This window comes from Balearica regulorum, chromosome 3 (assembly GCF_011004875.1).
Source record: "Balearica regulorum gibbericeps isolate bBalReg1 chromosome 3, bBalReg1.pri, whole genome shotgun sequence".
NCBI lineage: Eukaryota > Metazoa > Chordata > Aves > Gruiformes > Gruidae > Balearica > Balearica regulorum.
The window spans coordinates 98699404-98721368 of NC_046186.1; the positions used below are offsets into that span (position 1 = coordinate 98699404).

General features: G+C 38.7%; 1 long non-coding RNA gene across 1 annotated transcript in view; it reads right to left on the bottom strand.

The window, feature by feature from the left end:
• Nucleotides 1-13554, bottom strand: part of LOC142601084 (uncharacterized) — a 30828-nt gene extending 17274 nt beyond the window's left edge. The window contains exons 1-2 of the long non-coding RNA XR_012834682.1: nt 13237-13554; nt 12359-12572 (exon numbers count right to left, since the gene is read on the bottom strand). This is a non-coding gene — a long non-coding RNA (uncharacterized LOC142601084). The remainder of the gene's footprint in view (nt 1-12358; nt 12573-13236) is intronic.
• Between the last annotated feature and the right edge of the window lie 8411 nt (nt 13555-21965).

The following is a 21965-nucleotide window of genomic DNA, read 5'->3' on the forward strand; positions in this document are numbered from 1 at the left end:
CTCATGCAAAGGGAGGATGAAATCTTGTTATGCATCTAACATTGAGCTGAAGACAGTTTTGTCTGCAGGGTCTGACTGGGCTGTGCTTGTGGCCGGTAGACAGTGTATGTTCACGAGAAGAGGTGCATGTCTGTGGTAACCTGAATGTCTGTGGTAACCTGAGCTATCTGAACCACCTTGATCAGTAGCCTCACTTAAGCATAGGATAAATTATGTGAAATAGCTTAAATTTATACCTAAGATGTACAAGATATACTTCAGATTTCAGAATTTTTGAATACTCTTTTTGTAAAACCAAAACCAATTGATTGACAATTAGAGAAAATAATAATGTTTTTACCAAAATGAAATATATCCATGAATGTTTCATAGATAAATAGTAGCTAATTATTAACTCTCACGTAACGACATAAACTTGTTCAGAGTGAGGTTCCCGTGTATCTGATAACACCACTGAGGTGGCATATAAACATTTCAATAGTTCAAATGCCCACAAAAGCCGTAGAAGATCAGAGGCATCTGACCCCTTGCCATTGGCACCCATTTCCTGGGTAGGCTGAGGAATTCTTCTGCTCTTTCTTCAGTAGCTGAGATGATGAGACTGGACAGGGATAGCTATCGGTTTGGTGGAGGATTAGTTACAAATTATGTAGAAAACATTAAAAGCATTTGGATTTCATACCAGTCTGCAATAATACTGAATATTGTTCATTCACATGAAGGGGATAAATGCTTCAGTAATGCTTAATGTTCGGTTTGCAGTCATTATTCTGGAATGGGAATAACTCAGAAATACAATTATGAATCTATCGTGTCTGATGACAGTTTTAATTCCATTAATAGCAAACTTGGCCACTGTGAGATTTTCTTATTCTTACTGCACTTTTTCTGCAATGATATCTATAGACAGTGCATTTGACTCAGTTTAAGTTATGAGCAATACATTATTCATATTGCTCACACCCTCTGCTTGGGAATTTTACTTGTAGCCTTAATTTCATGGTTAGTGACTTCATTGTGAGAACAATAAGGACAGATAGAAAAAAGGTAGAATAATTTCAGTTGGTTTAGCCTTGAAGAGCATTGTAAAATATAAAGCAAGGAAAGTTAGCAAATCCAGTGCTGCAAATAGAAGATTACAAGCCATACCGCTGCCTGCAAAGTTTTCATGTTTGATTGTCTTTTGACTTTAGTGCAGAAAAAGCAGGTTATACTCTCAAACTAAAAAGAGCTGCCACTATGTTATTAATTCTGATGAGTGTCCAGTATTTGCACTTTATAAAACCAGAAGGAGGGTATAACCTCAAAAAATCACCTATTAGTATCCCATTTTCTGCCGTTTCAATTCCGATCCTCTATCCCAACTGCAGAATAACTAAATTTAGCTGGTCACTAACTTTTGTTAATGACGCTTTCGATCTAAGTGCCAGAAGCTGCCTTCTCTTCATGCCTGATAAGATAAGCACATCCTTTAAAATATTTTAAGGTAAAACTGTTAAGAAATTATGCTTACTATGTCAAGTCTTGCAAACAAACCTATCAGTGGCCAACTGAAACCAACTACAGGTGCCTGTGAAAGAAGTACATGCATAAAGTTTAAATGCATCATTAAATGTAAAGCTGAGGATATTGACCAACCAGGTACAGTTACATGCATGATGTCAATATTTTAGAGATTTATTTTAGTAAATTCTTTTTAGAAAACTACAGTAATTACAATGCGTGAGTGACTATGCATTTTTAAGAATACTGGTCTTAGTAATATTTTAAAACATGGGAAAAAAACCTGTCATAGCTAATGGGATTGGATTGGTTAGCTTTTTAATTAGGAAAGAAAAAGCTGTCGGTGGCCTTTGCAGAATTTGCATGGTAGGAAAGAGGAAAGTAACAAAAAGCTTTTGCAGTGGAAAACTAAAATATTAAGAGGTCTGGTTTATATTTATGATTTAAATGAAACTACTCTGTGTCATGTCAAGCAAACTGTCTAATGAGAATTTATTTTAGGGAGCTTAAGCTTTATTTAGAGATTAGTATTATTCAAAAAACATCTGCTAATTGGGGAACAGTACCTGAAGGTATAGCCTCCTCTTACGAGTTTTGCAGTGCAGTTTTCCGTTCTCTGTCTTCAGTATGTTCCACAGTATCTGCACATTGAGAGAGTACTCAGACATGTTAGCCTTTGACATACAACTGAATTTATCTTCAGAAGATGTTCATTTGCACTACACATCTAAATCTATAACATCCGTATCTATTTACATGTACCTGTGTCTTATCTATTTTAGCTTTCTTTTAGCCACCTTAGTTTTACTGATGAGCTGACTCATTAGGGTGATATCAGGGTGATGTGTACAAGACAGACTTCTTCAGGAGTGATGAAACAGAGCAAAAGGAGGCCCATCTCCAGTGTGTGTATGCAAATGCTCACATCCAGAGAAAAAGACAGGAGGAAAGAGAGCTCTGCTTGTGGTCGCTAAATTACATCATCACTGGGATAACTGTGGTGGGACAGCTCACATGGCTGAAAGGTTGTGATGAATGGATACACAACATTCAGTAGAAGAAGACAGGAAAGACAATAGGGGTGTCACCCTTTAAGTGAAGTAGGAACTTGGATGTATGGAGCTCCTCTATGAGATGGATGAGAATCTGGTTGAGGGCTTATGGGTCAGGGTCAAAGGAGAGGCCAGCAAAAGTGATGCTGTGATGGAATTGTGTTACAGACTACCTCCTTAGGATGAGGAAGTAGATGAAGCCTTGTTTAAACAACTCCGGAAAGTCTCTGTATCACAGACCCTGGTTCTTATGGGGTCCTTTGCTTTCCCTGTTATCTGCCAGAAAGGCAACAAGGCAGGATGTAAGCAGGTGCAGGTACTAGATGAGCCAACCAGGGGTGACACACAGCTGCATCTGCTATTCACTAACAAGGCACAACTTGTTGCGGTGTAATAAGCAGTGATAGCCTTGGCTGTAGTGACCATGAAATAGGAGTTTAAGATACAGAGGAAGAAGAGTAGCAGATTAAAAACTCTGAACTTCAGGAGATCAGATTTAAGCATATTCTGGAAACTGGTTGTGGTGTGTTGACCCAGGCTGGAGGCCAGGTGCCCACCAGAGCTGCTCTATCGCTCCCCCCCCTTCTCTAGACAGGTGAGAAAATGTACAACGAAAAGCTTGTGGGTCAAGATAAGGACAGGGAGACAGCATTCACTAATTATTGTCACGAGCAAAACAGACTGAACTTAGAGAGGGAATTCATCTAATTTAATACTAGGCAAAACAGAGTAGAGGAATGAGAAATAAAATCAAATCTTTAAACACCTCCCCCCACCTCTCCCATCTTCCCAGGCTCAACTTCACTCCTGGCTTCAACCTCCGCCCCCCTCAGTGGCACAGGGGGACAGGGAATGGGGGTTACAGTCAGTCCATCACATGTTGTTTCTGCCGCTTCTTCCTCCTCAGGGGGAGGACTCCTCTCATCGTTCCCCTGCTCCAGCGTGGGGTCCCTCTCACGGGAGACAGTCCTTCACGAACTTCTCCAACGTGAGTCTCCCCCTTGGGCTACAGTCCTTCACGAACTGCTCCAGCGTGGGTCTCTCCCATGGGGTGCAGACCTTCAGGAGCAGACTGCTCCAGTGTGGGTCCCCCATGGGGTCACAAGTCCTGCCAGCAAACCTGCTCTGGCGTGGGCTCCTCTCTCCATGGGTCCACAGGTCCTGCCAGGAGCTTGCTCCAGCGTGGACTTCCCACAGGCCACAGCCTCCTTCAGGAGCCTCCACCTGCTCCAGCATGGGTCCTCCATGGGCTGCAGGTGGAATCGCTACACCCCCTCATCCTTCCTCCATGGGCTGCAGGGGGACAGCCTGCTTCACCATGGTCTTCACCGTGGGCTGCAGGGCGATCTCTGCTCCGGCGCCTGGAGCACCTCCTCCCCCTCCTTCTGCACTGACCTTGGTGTCTGCAGAGTTTCTTACATCTTCTCACTCCTCTCTCCGGCTGCAAAAGCACTCTCTAACTGTTTTTCTCTTTCTTAAATATGTTACCACAGAGGCACTGATTGGCTTGGCCTTGGCCAGCGGCGGGTCTGTCTTGGAGCCGGTTGGCATTGGCTCTGTCAGACACAGAGGAAGCTTCTAGCAGCTTCTCACAGAAGCCACCCCTGTAGACCCCCCGCTACCAAAGCCTTGCCACGCAAACCCAACACACTGGTAGATAGAATCCCATGGGGTAGAGCTTCAAAGAGCAAAGGAACTCAGAACAGTTTGCAGATCCTTAATGGCAGTATCCTCCAAGTACAGGAATGGTCCATCCTAATACACAAGAAGGCAAGTAGATGTATCAGGAGACCACTTTGTCTAAGCAGAAAACTCATGAAGGCGCCCCAGTTCAAAAAGGAGCCAAAGCTCAAATGGAGATGCCAAAGGGAAACAAGAGTAGCCTTTACCACTACATTAATAGTAAAAGACTGAACAAGGAAAATGTGGTCTTGATAAATGGATGACTAGATGGGTAAAAAATTGGTTAATTAATCAGGCTTTGAAGGAAGTGGATAATAGACCTATCCTGCCTGGAAGCTGATGATGAGTACAGCAGGGGTCTTTTGTGGACCTGACCTGTTTCACATCTTTATCAAGCATTTACCACAGGTGATGGAGTACATGCTTACTGAGTTTGCAAATGACACCAAACTAAGAGACCAGTCAATAAAGTCTAGGACAGAGCTGCCATCTAGAGAGACCTAGACAAATGGAGGGGATGGACAGGAACCTTCTGAAACTCAGCAAGGACAAATGCCAAGTCCTGCATCTGTAGACAAAAGAACTCCTGCAGCAATACAGGCTAGGGACCAACTAGCTGAGGAGCATCTCTACAGAAGAGGACTTGTGGGTCTTGGTAGCAAGGTGGACATGAGCTAGTAGTACGCACTGGCAGCAAAGGAGACCAATAACATTCTGGGCTGTATCACCAGGAACATAGACAATAGATCAAGGGAAGTGAAAGAAGTCCTTTACCTGGCATCTATGGGACCACATCTAAACACTAAGTGCAGTTTTGGGTGCCCCAGTATGGAAAAGATGCAGTCTCTTTCCTGGAGGTTTTGAATATCTGTCTGAATAAAGCCTTGAATAACTTAATCTGACCTCAAAGCTGAGCCTACTTTAAGAAGGAGGTTGGACTAGAGCCTTCTGAGGAGGGACAGAAAGACAAGGCTTGGAAAGAGAAAGAAGAGGGTTCAGATCCGGAAGAAATGCACCCTCATTTCATGATTCTGTCTCCTAACCTCTGCACCCTAAAAAGAAAATGTGCAGAAGTGACTTCCCCAGCTAGATAAGGACACAAGGCAATGTCCTTGCAAAACAGCTGCCAACCTGAAACACTGTGGTACTGAGGAGGTCCCAGGAGCACAGGGAAGTTAAACCACAATCCCTACACTAGCAAACAAGAAATGGGTAGAAGTAAAAGCCAGCTACAGTTTTCCACCCCAGGAAGGTGTGAACAGTCATTAGGAAAGGATTTCTTCTTCAGGCATTTGCATATTAGCACCTTGATGACACCAAATCTGTTTTTCCTATAAAGAAAATTTGAAAGGTTCCAAAATGCAGTTTATTTTTAACATACTGCTTTATTTTGATTTTAGACTATCCCTGCGACTATACTGTCTAACAGTTTTCCCTTAATTTGTGTGTCTCTTAGTTTTGCCGAATGACTAACATGAATCCAGAGGCATCTGGCATAATTCTACCAAATATAGACTTCTGGTGGGATGGGAGCAAGAGATGCAGCATGTTTCTATATCTCAGACTTTCTGGAGACAGAGCTGCAGGTTTATTTAGCCCTTGAAAGTAAACAGTGAGAGGAATGAGTAAGTGGAATCTCAAATTTTTACAGAGGTAAATGTTCCCTAATATTAGCAGCACTGCTGTTACCTCAGCCATATATCAGAGGACATACATACTACATCCTTGTTTGAAAAAATTCTACAGCCTAGGTTCAATGGTGTAAAATAGAATAGATAAAAAGTGTAGTAGAAGGTAATGCTTGGTCAGCCATGTGATGTTATGAACAATATAGTTGCTTGTAAGTCAGCTGGGTATTTACAGCAATTTCCTCTGTGAGAAGGGCTATTGTAAATGCTACTAATAAAACCTTACAATAACAGTAATAATATCTTTCATTTTTAATAGCATCTTTGATCCTAAAAGGGCAGCTAGTTTACTGCATGTTTTCCAATTAAAAAGGGCATTCATGTTTTATGGCCTTCATCCTATTCATCCTGCTTACTGGCTGTTTAAGGAGAAGGAATAAACCTGTAGCTCTGGAAAACCTAAGACTACTTTGCATTTCTATATTCACTCTTCATTGCAGGGTCTCTGCAGGCTCTCCACACAGAGTCCTGTAGGGTGACTCCATTTATCTCCAGTCACTGATATTCTGTGATGTGGTATTATGCCTCCTAATGTTTGTATTATGTTCGATCCTTTTATATTAAGATCTCCAGACAAGTAATCACACTCCATTGTGCTAGATGCTATATAGAGATTTATAAAAAAGGCAGTCCACAGAGTCTATAGTCTAAACCAGACAGAGCACTGGAAAACATAGACATTTGATCCAGTGAGGGCCTCAAACACGGAAATAGACTTTAAACAACTTACCAAATTCATACAGGAAGTCTGTGGAAGAATAGGGAACAAATAATCTCTGGGCTCGGTTCTGCTTTCGCACAGGATAATTTGGAAAAGTTCAATTCTGTACTTGGGTCATGATCCAACAGAAAGTAAAGCATTGGGCTAGACTCCCTGAATGTCAGGATCATCTGAGTTTTATAAATGCTTAGATTTAGACCAGAATATTCTAGACTATAGCAATCCCTTTACTAAAATGACTTGAGGAATCCAAAGATTTTTGCCCTTAGTTGAATCTTTCCTCTAGATAGTAGTTTTTTGTCAGGCTGAAGTCTATCTAGTAAATATAATATTTTTGTGGGAATAGCTTTTCAAATTAAGCACTATCCTTTACCTTTTTTAGATCATTCAGCAAGATTTTAGACAAGCATGAATAAGGACTTAGCTAGCCTTCTCTAGACCATGTTGCACCGCAAGCTTTACTGCAACCCTCACACAGAGGAGGAGCTCCCTATGGAAATATCTCAGCTTCCCCTTCTGTAGTACCAGGGAGGTCTGGTAGTTCACAGGGGGAGTGAAACAGTGATACTGCTTGAGACTTCACTTCACCCCTTGTCCAAACATGATACTAGTTGAGTCTGAGGTTTAGTTTCTTAGTTTCAGCATCGTGAAAGATTCAAACGCTATGACACACTTCTGTTCGCAAGGAGACCATAGCAGAAGTGCATTAAAATGGTGTAACTGCCCAGTGGTGATTCTGCTAAGCAAGTAACACCTTGCAGAAGGTCAGGAGGGGGTTCTAAAGCAAGACTGATTTTCCAAATATGGCATGTATTTAGAAACAAATGGCCTGATTCTCTTGATTAGGCGTTTTGGTGCCCTTGAGGGAGCAGGAGTTTTTGCTTTTGGGCTGATATGACAGTAGAATTACACTGGTCAGGTGTCTCAGTTGCTATTGTCCATACAGACTTTTAGATCAGCCAGAAATGAATAGAGCAGATGCCACCCCAACAAGACTTGCTTCTCTAAACCATAACACCACTGCTGCGGAAGGGCATTGTGCTCAGCACAACGTGCTTCTGCTGAGCCGATGCTACTATGTTTGGGTAATTCTCCATGCAAAGAAAAGCCCCAAAGTTTTCTCTTGAAATCAATCTTATGACCCTTGCAGCCTGAAGAAAGGCAGAAGATATATACCCTAGGCTAGGATCAGATCCCTACATAGATTAAATGTCCAGCAGTTTGAATGCTTACCCAAATCTTGGCCAAAGTACCTCAGCTTCCTGACCTTAGAAATCATTTAGGCAAACTTACACTTCTTGCAGCATTCTGGTGTTGGACTGGAAGAGGAATATGAAAAAGGAAGGGATTTAAACTGAATTGAAGAGATGTTTTAATCTATTTCAAATGTTAATGAGTACTGAATTTCAGCATAGCTATTAATATTAGTTCAAAACTCTTCCCAGTGATGCATGTAAAGGTGATATACCTCTCATCTGTGTTCAGAAAAAGAGTTTTTGTTTGCCAGTTTTTCTATTATCCTGGCCTTTGCAATACATTTACATCTTCTTAAATATTAATGAGAAATGTATGTGTGTCTGTATGTATATATAGATACTGTAGTGGACTTTCTTTTACATCAGATGTAATACTTACTCCATCCAAATGAAAACAATCTTAAGTCTTAAGAAGCTTTTGAATTCTTCGAAAGTAGAAGGATTTATAAATCCACAGCTGGAACAAAATGAATTGCAAACCTTAAAAGACAGATTATGTTTCCAAAACATGAGGACAAGTATGACCTTACTGTAAAACTATGTGTTTTAGCCTATGGGTAAAAATGGTACGTGAGGGGATTATTTATGTTTAGGTGTGTAAATAAATAGTAAGCCTTTGGACACCCTTCTCATATTTCCAGTGGAACTTGCCAGCAGTCTTTTATTTCTGTTATGGCTTCAGGACATTAAGACCACAGGAACATAGCTAAATTAGATGTTGCAAATGCAAAAGTATCTGTGGCACCTCTTGCCTTCACACCTAAGCGACCTGATTCAGTTAAACATGTGCTTTACTTAAATATAGTGATAGTACCATGAGACTCTGGTACGCTGCTCCCAGACTAAACCATTGCTCTATGTAAAGGCAGCAGAACGGGGTCCATGATATTGTAGCTATCTGATCATGAGAGAAGTTTAATCCTATACTGATCATGACTGTAGATTGGAAATAATTCTAGGGAAATTGACTGCATTTGTACAAATACTTTGCTTTGTTTTATTTGGCTGTAGAAGGAGTAAAACTACAGTGATACACTTGGTAGATTTTGTAGAGGCAAAATACTTCTGAACTGAAGGTGAGCTGTAAAGACAGTCAGTCATCAGAAAGTCATATTCTTTTACCATTTAACTTACCCAAATCCCTGCTTTTTCTAAAGTGTTATTCCATCACTTCGAAAATGTTAGAACGCTAACAACAAAAAGTCCCATGCTATTATACCCTCTGAAATGGCCATAACAAATCATAGGCCATCATTGTTTTAGTGTCTTCCATGATTAATATTTTTTTACACATGGACAAGTTTGACACAGTCTGAGACAGATAGATATATAGATATATAGATATATAGATATAAAATCTTTGTACTTAGCCTGGAAGCTCCCTGCCTTATTGAAAGTGCCTGCTCTGGAGTGTCAACCCTGGACATACATAGTACTCTGCTTGTAGTCCAAGTTTAGGCAGAGTGCCATAAAAACTCCGTCTTAATCTTCTATGAAGTTAGATGTGATAACATACAAGCACTCAAATGCTTCAGTAGCCATCTTTTTGCATAATACTCCACTAACTCATCCAGCAATTAGGGATTTTGTGCTTTCTTCACATGGAGAATGCTTGAATCCATATCTTTCATGTGTTAGTGAAGTGCTCAGGCCATGAGGTATTCTGGTTAACTTGTTCTCCACCCTTTCTCTTGAAGTGCAGCCAGAAATGCTGGCATTGTGAGCCAGAAGGAGTAGAGCCAAGAAGAAACTTGACTCTAGCTTAAGGTTCAGACGTTTGCTTAGAAAGGGAAAAAAAAACCAGGGATGCCAGACACTCCTCCCTAATATATATGCACATTATATAACTGTTAAAACAGTCCTGGGAGCAGAGTTAAGAGCCATAAAGTCTATTATTATTAAGCACCCACCTGAGAAGATGGCTAAATATGTATTTTTTCTGCTTGTATTAGGCCTGAGAAATATAGCTTCAGTGAATCTTCATCTGTCCTTTCTCAAGTCTATGGGTAAGATCATTGCAACATTTGTTGTCTTTCTCTTTTAATTAGCACTTGATTCCTGTTAAGGGCTTTTGAACATGTTCCCATGTGCCTGGTTGCCAAGCAGATCATCACATTGTAGCTATTGCATATTTGAAAGGCAGTTTTCTTGGGCTATTTATGAAGGAAATACAAGAACACTCATGTTTTAATCCACTAACACCAAATATGACGCAATACCGAAGGTTAAAATGAGAGGCAGAGGAAATAATTGTGTAAGAATTTTAGGATATAGTTATCAGAGTGCTCACAGGTATTCACTGGGATATAAGTGCTGCGTACTGTTCAAACAAATAATTAAAATATGATCTTTACCCTGAAAGAAAGACATCCTACGTAAACAAGGAAGATTAAAAATGGATTAAGAAATCGAGGTACAGAAGAGCAGGATGACCTGTCTTAGATCAAAAATGCAGAGATAGAGCCAGCAAGACACTCCCATGTGTCTGGCGCCCAACTCAGTGCCCAGTATGGCATACGTATCTTATTTCCTTACCTGGATATGTTTTCCTGTTTGAAATACATAAATCCCTGAACCCTCTGCCTAGACAAAGTCTACCCTTTCATGCAATTAGGCAAGCCATTAATGTTGTGCCTTGAGGACAGTGCTTCGTAGCGCTCCTGGTCCCATTGATGTGCCTTTTACAATGAGAAACACAAGCAGTATTTAACCTAAAAAGAGGTTTGAGAGTTTAACCATAAAAATCTCTGTTTCTGTGAGAATTTTGAGTGGCCTGATGGTAACTAAAATAACTGGTAATTTCAATTATTAACAGTTTTTTAGAAAGGACATTTACACAGGCTTTTAGAATATAGAAAATATATATATGTGTACATATAGATGTATGTATACATATAGATGTGTGTATATATTACATAGAGGGCGTGTGTGTGTGTATGTGTGTGTATGTATGGGCAAATTCTGTGGTTCATAACTGAACAATATTCCCACTGAATAGCACAGAATTTGGCTCTGAGAATACCATTTTGTATGGAAGAAGTTAAATCCTGTCTGAAGTGCAGAATATCTTCTTGGACCTCCTTCAGCTTTACTGTATATGCAATTCATAATTCAAGAATCAGAAAATAGAAACAAGAAGAGGAAGCTCACTAAACATGGTTTTGCTTGAGAAACACTGAAAAATCTCCCTAAGGTATTACTAACATTGAAAGATGATGGAAATTCTTGACCTTTTCAGCGGTCATGATTATGGTTAGACTATACCGTATATGATATGATCTCTTACTGGGGCATCTTTTTAAGGGTCAGCTGCACAAAGAAAAGGTTAATGTTTACTGGCATGTACAAAAAGGGCCCTGCAAACTTCAGCCAACTGGAAACCCTTGTCAGTTGGAAGTCTAATTAGATTAATTCAGCTTAATTATGTATAGTATTTAATAACAGTTAAACAGAGGGTAACTAATATACTTTAAATATCCTGTTCTCAAAATTATTCTCAGTCCTAGTCTATGTCATAGGTACCTGTTTGAATATTGTTCAATTTCCATAGAATATATTAATATTGCTACTTTATGCCAAAACAGCCTTGTCTAGCATGTGAAATATGATGTGTTACCTGTTTATTTCAGGTTTTGAACCAAAGTGAATAGTTGCTATAGCAATTGTTACACCACAGATTATTTGGTGTACTGTAGTGATTCAGAACAATAATGGCTGAGGTTTTAAGCAATAATGGCTGAGGTTTTAAGCAATTTTGTCACCTGCACAGTAAAAGCAGGGGAGAGCATATTCCTGAAAACTTGCAAACTACAGTCTTCCTGCTGACACATGGCTTGAAATTGAATTCTGGAATGACAGGAAAATTTTCTGTACTATTTTCAAACTGAGCTGAGAAAAAAAAAAAAATCATACAGAAGGAAAGAATCAAATGCATTTAAGATATATAATTAAGTTTTCTAAGCTGTTCATTACAGCTGTATGAAAATACAGTTCTCGGTTGAACAGCAAATGTACGAGCTCTTCCCAGAACATCACTCTGTTAGAGATGCATGACTTTGAAATGGCTCAATGCAAACAAAATGTATAGCAACCTCTCGATTTGCTCTATGTTGTGCCTCACACTTTTGACTGGTGTCATTTTTCTTTCCAGCACACTGGGCTTAGGTAGAGCTCACTGGGAAAACTACTGTGTTTTGCCAACTGATAGTTCAGGACCAGAGAGAGGAATCTTCACTAATCACTTGTGAATAAAGTAAAACTGCTGTGTTCAGTATCGAATGAGAGAAGGATCTGTATCGTAACTTAAAATACAGTACTGGACTCCTGTCAGAAACTTCCTCACCCTTTGTCTTCACTTTTCCCATGGATCTTAACAACTACGTTTTTATTGGTTGAAAGCTGGTATTAACAAATTTAAATTTACATGGGCAATTATTCACAAAAAAGCTCTGTTACCTGTGTAGAGAAGACCAGTGCTTCACAGAGCTTTCTGTCAAGCATTTCCAAGGATTTTGGCACAAGTGGAGGCTGCTGAGCCAGATGAGGATCTGACCTGTACTTCTGAGATGTACTTCAGACCATCACAGAGTGGAGGGACACTGTAGGAAAAACCATGACTTTGCAGTTATCACACAAGATAGTTGAGGCGTATTGGTTCAATCTGAGCAAGCTCTCAAAAAAACATGTGTCTTCAATTAGTTTTATTTCTCTCCTATATTCAGTTGGCTAAATTATATATTTCATGCTATGTATGCATGGAAGGAGAAAACCAAAAGTTTTTTCCATTATTTCCATTTAAAATTAAATTTAAATTTACTTGTTCTCTGAAAACATGCATGATAATATAAATAAAATGCAGCAGAAAAGAGTGCAAGAAAAGAAAGTATCTAATTCTCATTAATAGATGAAACTCCTTGTTTCCCCCCTTTCCAGTTCTTGTTTAGTTGATTCATTTTTGTTCCTTGGAAGATTCCTTACAACATAACCACAAATCTGATCAATGTATTCAAGTCACAGGAAATAACAGAGAGAAAAATTTGAAAGTGATTTCTTCACTAAAACAGCTATTTCTCTACCACCCCTCCCCAGATATCTTGCCTTCAGCCCATCCTAATTCAGTTAGGAATAGTAGTAGGAATATCTCGAATTACTGCAATTGCTGCAGCAAAAAGGAAGGAAGATGATAGAAAAGTAGATACCCCTGACCTGTGTGGGACTGACTTACCCAAAATAATTCAATTACATGTTATAAAAATAACTGTTACCTATTCTACTATGTAGTGGTGATAGCTATGTGGGAAATGACATTTATAAAGCACCTTTGACCACTTTACCTGAACCCAGATCACTAATCCATCTGGCCTGGGACAATTTCCAACACTGCCAATCTGTCAACAGTTCCAAACAGCTGCCATTTCAAAAATAAAGTCAGCCATTTCAGATAAATTTCTTCTTTCCCTCAAGATGCGGCATTATTCTTTTCTTTGCTCCTCCCTTTATAAATTCCTCTAATGTGACGTGGGATCAGTAGCTGGTCCTTGAAAAGGTGACTGGAGAAGTGGCAGATCCAGTAGCTGATAAACCATCTTAAGTCAGAATGATAAATGATTATTCACACTTATGACCTGGGACTCCAGATTCTAAAGAAATATGGGAGTAATTTCTTGCTGGGAAAAAAAAAAAAAAGTGAAATATTATACTCAAAAGTGCAAAAAGGGTACATAAAATCTGCTTTTGACTTTTTTTTTAACCAGCTATTTTTGTTTATATGCTTATGAAAATTCTGTGGGATGACATTCTATCTTTATTGTAACACTGCAGTCAGTGGAATTTAAATTCAATTTATATGTGAGCAGAAGTGATGATAGGGGTCTGTTTGAGTGAGGAAGGGACAAGACATTTCATTGGTCCCATTTGCTCCAACTTTCCACTCACAAAATTTCCATAATTTTTAATACAGCCAGGATTATACCTTTGGGAAGTCACCTGGGAGTAAAATTATATCATCCATAGGTATGGGGTATAAGGAGGATGTGTGAACATGGACTTCCTTCTCAAAGCAGAAGAATTTATACTTATTGAAGACTGCTTCCCTCTGGTTGAGTTCCTCCAACACATCTCCCTTGAAGAGAGAGAAAGCTCTTGCAGCTTTTAAAATAGTGTAATTAGCTTTAGTACAGCTCTCTGCTGTCACTGCCAAACTGTTTCTAGGTGTGGATCTAGCTAGGTCAAATACTTCTGTATCATGGTATCCCTGTACAACTCAGACATGCCCTGCAACACAATGTCCAGAACAATAGTTGACACCTTATCTTTTTATATGTGCCTATAGCATGCTGTTACAAAGGATAAATGTAGGTACATGCAATAGAGGAGTTTAAACACCTGTAGAGACTCAACAGCAAAAATATAAGATTTTTTAATTAAGCAGATTTCTATTTCCTTCCAGTCATCTGCACTTTCAGCTTGAGGCAAACTGGTTATCCAGTTCCAGAGAGACAAAAGTGTAACATATGCTAAAAAGTTTTAAAATTATTTCCCCTGCATTCCTGAGAAACATTGTACTAGCAACCAAGTGATGGTTGGAAGTATGGTTTTATCTCGTATTTATTTATTTTTCTATTACTTGAATCTTTAAGACACAAGTGATATGATCATTCCCAATGAGTGCCAGCAACATTTTTATGTAACACCAGAAATATAGCTAGTTATAAAGGCAAATGCAGCAATAGCATACTAAATGCCACAAACTTAATCATACCAGCTCTGTATAAATGGTGGATTTTTGCATCTGTGCCTCACGTGCCTTTGTACGTGGAACTCTGGTTGGAGCCAATCCTACCTCCTTCTCCAATTAATTCAGATGGGGTTGCAAGTACTCAGCACTACTGAGGCTGTTTAAGAAGGGCCTAAAACCACAGCCTTTGAAAGTGGAAAAAATAACTTTAAAAAAAGAATTATATAGAACTGGGCATTTATTATTTAAATCAATAACATTGTTAAAGATCCTATAGCACTCAGTAGAAAATACTCTATAGAGGTTTTGAATCATCCTGCAGAATTTAATAGATAGGGCTATGATTGATGTATGGCATGCAGGAACCTTTAAAAAGAAACTATGCAAAGCATATATTCTATATCAAGTCCTCAAATATTTTATATTAGTTTGTATGGGACCTTAGTAAGTGTTAATATAAATAGGACATTTTCATTAATTCTATGTTCTATCAGGTTTTTTCATCCCCAGGAAACACTATTTAGGAAGATAAATTTTTCTTCATGAACTTCCCTGGAAACAGTCTTTGCTCTTAAAGAGCAATAGGTGCTATCAGTTATTCCAGACCAAGTCTTTTTCTCACTTCTTAAGTTTTTTAATAGAGATGTTTAGAAAACCCACTACATGCAATCCAGATATTGTGCAAGTATACAATTTATCTTGTTGTATTTATCTAACTAGCTGTGGATAAGAAAACATGTTTTTTTCTTTTATCTGAGCACTGGTGAATCAAGTTTTTCCTTTAACTAATTTTTTTTTTACTGTATTAAAAAGAGGAATTCATTATCAGTCAGTTAAGTGAAGTTATTTTAGTCCTGAGAAGTCCCAGTTTCAGAAAGGTTTGGGCTATGCTTAAAGCTATGGTAACTGGATAGTTTGTATTTGAGTGGGAAACACATTAATTCACATGGGATAGTGAAACCAGAAGTGGTGAAAATTTGTCACTGCTTCTTAATACAATTGCTATGACAAAATACTAACTCTTTAAAAAAAATCTTTTGATGTTAAATTTGGTGTGTAGCAGCTGCAGTACAAATAGCTACAGTATCCCAGGACGTACATTAAAAATACAGAAACTAATATTGTTATCTATATGGTGTGGCAAAGTTGGCAGGAGTTGTTTTTTCATGAGCAGAGTTGGTTGTTCAGAATTTGGAAGGAGCTTTATATCCAATAGTGTTTAGTGAAACATCCTAATGTGTAACTGATTTTTGAGAATTCAACAGCACTCAGAAATACTTCAGAGAATTTATTCTACTTTTAATTATAGAGCTGAGACTATGGGGGTTCCTAAGGAACTGGCCATTGGAATTTCTTATGTGTGATAACCCTACATTCACTGAAAAAAGAAAGGGTGTAGAATGAGTACCAGTAAGGTATAGCGATGATAGCCCAAATGGTCTGCAAGAAGGATTAGGATCAAAATGGAAATGGCTTTACCTTAGAAGATTCCTAGGTGGCAGGAATAAAGAGTTGAAGAAAACAGTAATCTGACACATTTTTTACACCTCTCTAAAAATATAAGCATAGTCACTGTGGATTCATGATGAAAACTTTATAATACCACAAAACCAAACAACCTAAGGCCGCCTACCCAGCTGCCCTTTTTAACCTCTGGATAGAACTGATGTATGATTGATAGACACTAACTATGGAAATATTTCACAAGGGGCAGAAAAGTAAGGTTTTCCGTGGGGCTTATTGTTTTCAGAAACTATCTTGGCTCCGTGAATAGCTCTAGTTCAAGTAAATGTAGAGGATGCCGTGCAGCTATTTATCCCTGTGTTGTAACATGGGGAGGCTGCTGACTGGGCTGACAGAGCTCCCACGCATGCCACACAGGAAAAAAAGACTCAAGGTACACAGCACAAGTCCCCATGTGAGAAAAGGCTTCCAAGGGGAAGGGGGGCTCAGTGACTTTCCCACTCACTCCTTGGCTTCTGGAGTTGAGATTGTACCTTGGGACACAGTTTGCACAAAGACAGTTTGGGTTTTGGCACTGCTGCACTATGAGCAGGTTAAGAGGATGCCAGCACCTTAGAAGTGAGCAAACCCACATCTGCAGAGTCAGCAGAGGCATTATCTGGAAGATTTTTGACATGGGGCTCCTTTTACTTTAGGCATGGATGGGATTATGAAGACGACACGCTAGTATTTGCTAAACACAACGGAGCTGCCCTGTTTGACATCATGCAAACTGATGAGACTGTAAAATTCCTCAGGGGCTTTATGGAAAATAGATCCTTGTTTTAATTCTGTTCTATGATTAGTTACTGCTTCATATTTATTTTTTACACCCTCGGGGGACACCCAGTGATTTAGCTCACAGTTCTGTGCAGTTTATAAACCAGAGTTTACTTTCTGTTAGCACAGCAATACCTCAATGCCATGTGAGAAGTCAAGGCTTTATGTATTAGTGCTGCATACAGAAAGCCTATCTAGAGTTTACCATGGATCACATTGTTATTTTTTTTCCCTAGCATTAGATCCACCGAAACATCTGTAAGCCTGCTAAATAAAAGCGCCTGACTTTTAGAAGAGAATGAAAGCAGCTCTTGTAGATTCTGTGTTTATAGCATGTCATATGGTACAGCTTGGTCAGAATATTTTTGAAGTTAAGTAGTGTTTAGAGAAGTTCCAAAACAAAAATCAATCCAAGAAAAAAATCCCAAATAAAAGATTTCTGGTTTATACAATGTTGTCAGCCCTGCTTCCTTTGAGTAAGGCCGATCTACAAAAAATGGCTTTGTCTGTGTAACTATAACATAGGGGATTGATTTAATTTTCATTTTCAGCTGAAATAATTACACTTGTACAGTCATGGAAGTATGGTGCTGCCTTATTTCAAGAACAATCGGTCCTGTTTGCATTGCAACTTGTGAATACACAAGGATGCACGCCCCAATCCCCTGTCCATGGAGGAAAATACCCCAAGCACTGGATTACATACCGAAATACCTCTACATCCAAGGAGGTTACTTGAACATGTAACTGCAACCTTGTTCCAGGTGTGCCACATGTCAGCACAGGCTTTAGAAAGCCAAATATCTTCAGAGAGAGTATTTTGATCTTCTTATTCCTCGAGTACAATGCTAAGCTACACTAAAAGCGAACGTCCTAGTTTAGTGTGTTTTAGTAATCTGCCTGGGAATGTGATGTTCCCTGAAAGCAAATGCGTAACTTTCTCTTTCTATTCTTCTGTCATAAATTCATTCCCTTTTTGTTCAGCTTAATGTTATATGAAATGGATTTTAAAGCTACAAATTCCCAAACAGGCTTCTGATTAATCCCTATCTAAGTACAGGGTACACTACTTGTGCCCAAATTCCCCAGTCAGACCACAGCTCACATGGGCTTCTGTGTATCTGTCTCCTCTAGTGAGGATTTTGGGAATTTCCCTTTGTCTGAGGAAGGGTTATTTATCATGCATGTGACTCTGGTTCCACTTCACCTGAGTCTCATGACGGTGTCTTTAGGAGATAATGGTCAAGATCTCTATTTTCCTTAAAATGGCAAAGAAAATTTCTAGCTTCTGTGATTGCAGGAAAAAATTTGAAAATGGTGAATGCTCCTCCAAACTGCAGAAGCCAGAAGTCAAATAAAACAGTTTCTTCCTCTTTATTTTTAAGATTCTTATGGTTTGTAGCCAGTTTCTTTCCCTAGTGTTGTTTTTCTTGTAGAGGAGGTGGAGGTAAAAGCGAACTAACTCATACATTTACTTATCTATTTTTTATCCTTTGAGGCTAACAATGGACTTTTGCTAGCCTTCTGACTATAAGTGAAATCAGGGTTATTCTGATTTCCTTATAACTGAAATAAAGCACAACTAGTCTCCGAACAGCAGCAGCTACCAACTCCTTCCCAAAAGCAAGCTAAGGTCAATATGTGCCATGATCTCTCTGAACCAAAGAAAGATCCAAAGGAACTCCTTCATCTTAGTGCTCATGGCAGTCCTAAAGAAAAGGCTGGGGTGAGACCCTGGAGGAGAAGCAGCCTGACTGACAGTCTGGGTAGCGTTCAGTGGATCGGCGGAATTTGCTGTGCATGCGTCAAACCAAGTATTTTCCTCTCAGTATTCTGAGAGGAGTGCAAGAGGCTTTCCTTTTCCCTCTTATAAACGGCCCTGTAGCCTGAAGGTAAGGGTTTGATGTTGGACAACCGAGGCTGTGCATTTCTTGTTTAATTGTTAGCTCCTTGCCTGTATAATTTTAGATGTGAGTAATTGCTTTTTTCCTCCTTTCTTTTCTTTTTTTTTTTTTTGTTGTTCTTTCTTTCTTGCATCAGTGGAAACAAAATATCAGAAGTATGGGAATATTGGAGCAAGTGGAAAGAGTGAAAACAGCCGTTTTCCTGGAATATAATATTAAGCCATGGGGTCAGAAGCAGATGAAGCTAAACAATGACAAAACAGTGTGTCTTTATACATACATTTCTTCTTCTTCCTTTTTGAACTATAAAATATTTGAAGTTACTAATTTTGCCATAAACCCAATTATTTTTCTACCCTCAGCTGGATTAAGATTTAAGCTTCTGTTGAATGATTGGTTTCTTTCTATTCTTTCTTTCTTTTTTTTTTTTTTTTTTAATTTTAGTGCTGTCGGTATATTCAGTGCCCATTTAAGCAAGGCTCATGTAGTTCAAGAAAGATTGCAACAGACCTTTTTTGTGTTTTGTACATCTAAGAAACTACTGCTTGGTAGCTAGCAGGAAAGATGTGAAGGACTGAGAAGAGAACTTGCTGGTCTGTATTGAACCATACTATTCTGAAAAACATGTTTCAAGAGTCATTTACACAGTTTACTATGGACAAGAAATTCTAAAATTAAAAAGGCTTCAAATAAAACATGTCATCCTCAGAGAACCCACTGGAATCATTCATTTGAGCTCACCCAAGAAAAAATTACTTTAAAGTTATTTACAATGCCAAATTCTTGGATTACAAATTAAAGATATTTCTTTAGCAAAAGCTTCTTTTTTTTCTCCTCTATTTTTTAAACAAGGTTCCATTTTAAAATCATAGATTTATTTTCTGAAGAAAAGAATTCCTTACAAGTGTAGCAGAGAAGTTAGGTTTGGTTGTTTTTTTGTTTTTTTTTATGGAGGAAAAAGGAATGTGTTTGAAATATACATATTCACTAGGCAAGTTTAGTTTTGTATGAAGTGGTAGTTTTAAGAATAATTTCTGATTAATTGCAAAGGCTACAGAAATTAGAAGACCTTCTCATATGTTTCAAATTAAATATACAATCAAGTGATCTGCTGGATCTGACAGGCTCTTCAGTAGATCCAGAAAAACATTTTTAGCTGATTTTTTTTTTTTTTTCCTGAGAATAAATGTAAAGCCTGGTGAACTTAAATATGTCATAAGTTCATTTCTGGTTAACCTTATTGTTAATGCAAAACCTAAATATTAATGAGACAAAAATGTTTCATCTTTTTAGTTTTCTTCTTTTTTTTTTTTTTTTTTTTGAGAGGGGTGGAGGAAACGATTTTTCATTTTGAAATCTTCTTCATATGTAATTTTGACATACAAAAAAGCAGTACTTGAAGATTTAGCACTTTGGATCACAGGAACTTTTTGTCTAACTTTGTCAGACATGAAATGAAATTTTCCAGACTATTTGGTTCCTACAATTGTTTAGGCAACCCAAAATGGCTTTTCTGCTTCAATTTTACAGAGTAGTCAGGAAATTTGTTGTTTCCCTTTGTCCAACATTCCTCTTTATCTGGAAAGTCTGTTTTTGAATATTAGGAACTTGATGCTATTTAACAGAGTTAATAATTTAAACTTCTTGGACCTTTTTCAGGTAGTTTAGATCTTGTGAAAGCAAACATTTTCACTATTACACATAAACTCCAGTTGACTCACCTTCTCCAACTTCAGTATCTGTCACTTATATAAACATTACACAAAAGCATTACATTTTATTTACCATATCTATCTTCCAATACCATGAAAGAAGCAATAGGTGCTGCTCTGAATTGCAGAGTAGTATCCAAATTCAACATTAGCAATTTTTTCCCCTCAAAAAATAAGGTCATAAGCAACAGTAAAGTATTTACATTATACTTCCTACAGATAATGTTCTTCCCTGGCAAGATGCCCCAGTCACCAGCCCATGAAATTCACAGACTCATTCCTGCTACCACTGAGCAACTTAACAGTTTTATTTGGGCGGAGAAGAGTGACTTTCCATCTGGACAACACTTTGTAGCACCTTATATATACTGGAAAATGCCACATAACAATGTAAAAAAACCCAAAAAAACAAAAAACCCAAAGAAAAAAAGAGCTACTGAAACTTTGGTTTGGTACCCACAACTTACAGTAGCTTGTTTTGTTGGCTGTAGTGGTCTATGAAGAGAAACAAGAACACATGAGGTAATTCCTCTGATATTTTTGAGATCTGAATAAGAAATTACCCAGGATGAAAACGGCTCATGCAAAATCACTAGGCCTCTGCGTGGTCACGCAGCAGCTCCTTTGCTGATCGGCCTGTGTCTAACAGCTGAGGCACCACCAGACCGCCTAATCTGATACCCAGTGATCTTTATCTTCCTTGTTATTCAAATCAGCCTCTAGAAATCCCTTCCTGTACATCTTTTCGACTTCTGCGTTAGATGCCGGTCTTTTATTTTATATAAGGCCTGGTACAACACACTGAGGCCTACAATACCGCTTTATCTTTTTTCAGTCTCCTGCGGTTTGTGAGACCTCCTGGTCCCTTTCCATCTTTTCCACATGCTTTCTTTGTGCCCAGTTACTTACTTTGTGTAAGTCAGTCACCAATTTTATATTCTTTACATTTACAAAGCAGCCAATTCTCAGTCCTTTTTCTTCATAAATCTGGAGCTGCTGCTGCTTTCCAGTCCTAGGAGAAAATACCACTCCCAGAAATTGTTGTTGGTTGGGTTTTTTTTTTTTTTTTTTCACCTAAAGCCAGCAAGCACCGATTCTCGGAGTAGTTCCATTTCCTCGCTGGCCAGGGAGGTGGGGCTGGGGGGCTGGGGCATGCCTCCCCACTGGATTACGGGGATGGAAATTACGGTTAAGATCTATTGTTTTCTCTATGCTTCTTCAGTGCCTGGTTAAAAAAAAAATGCTTTTTGTTCTACTTCCATTCAGGTCTCAATATTTTCATGCATTCTCATTTTGCCAAGAACTTTTCTTTGCCTCTTCCTCAAAATATACTTTTGTGACACTCCCATAAAAACCACAAAAGAACGGTCAAGAAGGGCCAGAAAGAAGGAACTTGCCCCACCCCTGCCATCAGGCCCCAACAAAAG